The 5,227-nt window shown below is 42.9% G+C and overlaps 1 pseudogene; it reads right to left on the bottom strand.

The window, feature by feature from the left end:
* Positions 1 to 3,919: 3,919 nt before the first annotated feature.
* LOC137234883 (COP9 signalosome complex subunit 1b-like) lies at positions 3,920 to 4,997 on the bottom strand (annotated as a pseudogene).
* Between the last annotated feature and the right edge of the window lie 230 nt (positions 4,998 to 5,227).

Genomic DNA, 5,227 nt, shown 5'->3' with positions numbered 1-5,227 from the left:
GTCCCGGAGAGTACCCACCCGAAGATCGTGCTTTGCGCGAGCAGCACTCCGAAGGATGGTGGCAATGTGCCCGACGTCATGATTTCGGCGTAGACGTCGCCGCCTAGGACGAGGCGAATTGGGGTGGACGCATAAAAGTGGGGGTCCGCAATACGGATGTGCTCGTAAGGACCGCGACGCTGGGGTCGACGTTGTACGTTGGACTGACGCGCCTGAACTCGTGGACGCAGACTGCGTGAGTCGTCACCGTCTTACTCTGCCCATGTTTGCCTCTAAAACGAATAAAACAGGCGGTTTCGCCGACGGCGTTGGTTGTCGGCAGTGCTAACTCTCGCGCCAGCCTGCGGTCGATCGTTGTGCGGGGGAAAATGCGTCGATGAGTTCACGAATGAGGTGCAGACGCCCTCCGGCTTCCACCTTCACGATCGCAGTTGGCGCCAGAGCAGCCATGTGCCGAAGAGTTGGGCCGGCTGAGGCGCGGGCCGGAATGACCCCATTCCGGAAGGAACTGTGTTCGGGTAGCTGGCGCGGCCGAGTGGCCAGTCTACCGTCTCGATGGTCTTCCTTCACGTGTCGTATCTCGTGTAGCTGGCGCGGCCGAGGGGCCAGTCTACGATCGCGCGTTGGTCGATGTGCTTGCGTGCGTTGTTGCGTAGGTGGGCGGAACGGCCGTGATTCCGCTCCACTTTTTCCTCGATGTTCGTGTGCTAATAGGGGTCGGAACGGCCGTGGGTGCGATCCCCTAGTGTCGGAATTTACTATATGGGAGCCCGGTCCACTCCCGGATGGCAGTTGTGCTTCTGCAAAGGCCGACTCGGACGCGTGGAGAGACAGCGCCTCATTCATCGTCCCGTCGTCCACCTCTTCCATCGTAGGCATCAGCTCATAACCTTCTCCCTCTTCTTCCATGACTAGCTGGTACCAGCTCTTCGGTGGCTCTGGCTCGAACGACAAGTCCTCCATGGAAAGGTGCAGCGTGGTATGATGATTGCTACCACATCTTCGGCACCTTGCTTTGCTAGTGCAGTCTTTGGCAAGATGTACCATTGAAAGGCAGTTTTGGCAGTACTTGGCCTTTATAATTTCGCGCAGTCGTTGCAGCGGCGACTTCGCGTGGTATATCGGGCATGACCTGATTGGGTGTTTCGCGTCGCATAAGTGGCACGGCTTTGGGTAAGGAGCGGCCTGGCGCTCAGTCCTCCTTCTTAGCGAAGCGTAACGCGTCATTCTATTGAGAGTATGGAAGAAAATAAAGGAAACTCGTTGAGTTGTTATGACTGTGTCACGCTTTCGGTGGCGAGTAAGCCCCAATTCTATTATCGGCGCTTTTGAAATTTCGCGCGTGAGCAGGGTGAAAACATGTCTAAATGACTACGAGAATATATTCATCTCGCGTACGTTATGTGCGTTGCTTCTTTCCCCGCACGTTATGTGCCTGGGTCATTAGTGCCTTATTCTGTTTAATTTTGTGTCATCCGGTAGCGCTTCAGCTAGTCAGGCATGTTTGGTCAGCAAAATTTTGTGCTATATAAAGAAAAAATAAAAAATCTTCGTTTTGGACGAGGTGAAAAATTTGTCGAATGAACCATTCTTTTGTATTGCCCTTCGATTATTTGTTCAACTTTTCCCCAATTACGCTTGTAGTCCTGTTTTATTGATGGTCTTTACTAAAAGGCACGGTTCCCAAAGTGTAGTTGGCTCCGATACCGATTTGCCAGAAACGGGTTTTTGGGTACCCGTTTACATCTTTTTATGCGTCTCTAATACAATGTACATTTAAAAACTCGGCATATATGTACACACGTTGGTAGAAGTATATGGGCAGTCAGTGCACGGACTTTACCGCATTGGCAGATTGACCAACCTTTTTGGCCCATTTTTCATTTTCTACTACTTCTACTACTTCTGCTACCAAGACTTAGATTCTGCCAATATTTCTGTATTTTCGCGCTGAAAACGTATACTGCGATCATTTTAAAGTGTCTAATTGCCAAGCGCCCCAACTAACATTAGGAGGGGATACTGATTAAAATCAGTCAATTTTTGAAAAAGTTTGAATAACTTTAAACAAGAAATGGATTTTTGATGAGATAAATATAGTAACTGAGCACGCAAATATTTTCTGCGCTATTTTTCTCTGTTTTTTTTTTCGTGATTAATTTGAACGGAAATAAAAAGTTTGACGTCAACGGTAAGATGCCGAAATTGGTTATTTTGTGGCAATATTTTTGGTACTTTGGAATATGGTTGTTGTGATTAGACGTTTTGGTACATTTTGTAGTATTTCACACTCACAATACAGGAAAAAAGTGAGTATCGTATAGTCATAAGCTATATATATACAAATGTATGTAGTTTTGTCTTGTTTACGTGTTTTAAAAGTGTCATTTTCTTGAAATGCGCGTTATTTGTTTTACAACAAATGATTAATTGTTTGGTACAAATATGAACCGTAGCGGTTGTTTTCTTGGTAAAAACTACCAACTACTACCATTTTCGTTTTTCTTTCATCCACTACCATTCCCTTTATAAAGGTCCGCGCACTGGCATACCATGCCAGACAAAAACAATGAACATTCATGCGCACCAATGTACATTTCTCTAAATTGAAGCAAACGGTAAATGGATCGTTCGATTCATGGCGCCGTTGCTTCATTCTTTCGGTTTTACGCGTGGTTGAATACGGTGGTGAATAGGGAGACGGAAAACATAAAATAATAATGGTAAGTAACTTTAGATATTTTGACCTAATTTATTAATGATAAATATTTCTTCTATTTCATCGTATTAATTCTTTTAATTTTAGGTTGATGATGTATTCGACGACGATTCAACTCCAGGTACTAGTGTAGCCCCAATGCCTGGGTTTTATATTGATTGCTACTCTAAGGATTTACCTCTATGAAACGGGAGTTATGATCGCAGACCACTTGTACATGAATAGCCAAATTGCCATGCCGACATTTGTAAGCCTTTTCTTGTTATATATCTATTTTTTATAGTCTAATATGAAAGCAATCCATAATTCCTACAACATTTGGTATGGTATAACGTGAATGAAAAGCCCTGTTTGATACCCCCGGTTTCACTGCTATTTGAAATAAATACAATAAAATCAGGACTGATAACATTTACTATTGTCTGGCATATTTGAGGTCCGCAAAATAGCAGTGTTTTTTTTTTCTGACCACACTTTAAAGCATCCAAAGGAATTAATACCTCGATATGGCCATGCGTTAAAAAGGATAGATAATGCGACCAGCACCCGTAAATCAAAAGGCAACGACTTAGTGTCCACTTCAGGACGATAATATGTGTGTAGACAAAGCGTGAGCAGAGAGTCCTGGAGGAGTAACTTACCCATGTTGAAGGAGCGTTTGAAATATTCATTTGGAATATTGAAGAGATTTGGTAAGCCACGTAATTCCTTGCTTCCCACAAATCTAACTACTTCTTTGAGACACAATTTAGGCTGAGTTGGTCCAACGAAATCGACCATCCAACCAACTGCACTGTTTGTCCTGCAATTGTTGGGTTGTTAGTCCAACGTAAAGGCAAGTCGCCAAATCCATTTTTTTTTTATGTTTTCAGTTAACGTATATTTCCGTACGGGAGGTTTTTATTTTTGTATAATTTTGCATTAATTAATACAAGTGAAAATTTTGTTCGAACATGCAAGCTTTTATTGCTACCTAATCACGGAATTGGTTGTATTGCTAGCCACAGTAACACAAATGTACTATGGTACCATACCAGATGTTTGTGGTGCGACCTGGTGAAGGTGTTTTTACTCAGTGCGGAACCGGTGTTTTTCCAAATAAAGGCCCAAGTATTGGACAGTAAGTTTTTAAAGTCAAATCGTCACAGCACTGTCGGCATAATATTTCAAAGTGTTAAAAGCGGGCAGAAGGTGCTAGTTTCATACCACACAACTAAATTTTTGAGCATTAAAGAATTGATTCAGTAACTTTAGGCAGGATGCGTATTTGGATTCATAAAATTTAAAAATTATATCACGCGACTGTGGCTCCAACTCAAGAAATAACTTAAATGAGCTAGATGAAATAACATTCTTCTGCAATTCTTGTCGATCGAATGTGGCTAATGCGCATAGACCACCATACATAGCAACATTGTTTTGTGATAGTATCTCTGGACATCCACAGTGAGCGAAGCCCGCTTGTAAAAATTTCTTAGCTGCCGATTTATATTTCTTTTTGTCTACAATTCTGCCAGACCGGCAGCGCATTTGAGACGTGTTGCGACTGCCAGGTTAGCTTCCTTTAGTCCCTCCATGAACTCAGGTATGCTTTCTGCTTTGTTGATGTAACTGAGAACATGTGCCCAGTTTTGTAAATATACCGATACCTTGATCACATTGAGATGCGTATTGATAACATGTTTGCCACTGGTGCAATAGTCACGTGCTCGCGAATAACATTTCAAGGCATTGGTTAAAATCTCCACAACTCAAATAATGATCACGTCGTATGCTCTCTTTAATTTGATTTATAATTTTTTTAAGTCAGAGTTTAATTCTCCAAATTGAATGCGGCTTATTTACTTTTTGTTTCAACCCAATTGCTATCGAATGCAGGCAAGTCCAATGCATCGGCAGCAACGCCACCTGCAGCAGCACCAGCTTGCGCTGCCGACTGCGCTGCCACGTCGCGTAGGAGCTTGCCCGGAGCTACTTGTACCATTAGCATTTAACTCTGTTAACCTTTTGTGCAGCGATTGATACATATTACTATATAGGCATTCATGACATGCTTTATTGCCAGCTTGAGAGCCTCAACACGTAGTAATGGACATACATCAGACACAAATTTTAAACGATATAAGGTCGCTAATCCCGTATTCGAATTCGCATATACTGCAAGATCGAGCGATTGATTCTCCACAGTTGGCTGGTGCTCCTCATTGTTATCAATGGGTGCGTCCACTTACATCGGTTCGATAGCATTTTGCGCTAGTCGTACCGACATCAGTGACATATTATTTAACGTATTTATTGAATTAATGTTGCTTAGTCTACACAAATAAGACGAATTAAAATTTTCCAACTTTTATCACAACCGATGCCTGAATTTTTCCAATCGTTTTCACACGAAAATTCATCGACACATGTCAAAGTATAGCACATGTTCCTCAGCTGGCCAAAAAGTGGTTCCCGTACACATTTTCCTGACTGCTTGGGAAAGTTAAAACAGTTTTAAGAGCCGTG

The sequence above is a fragment of the Eurosta solidaginis genome, chromosome X (assembly GCF_040869045.1).
Source record: "Eurosta solidaginis isolate ZX-2024a chromosome X, ASM4086904v1, whole genome shotgun sequence".
Lineage (NCBI taxonomy): Eukaryota > Metazoa > Arthropoda > Insecta > Diptera > Tephritidae > Eurosta > Eurosta solidaginis.
Note: the sequence above shows the minus strand (reverse complement) of the source record. Positions and strands in the feature narration are given on the sequence as shown.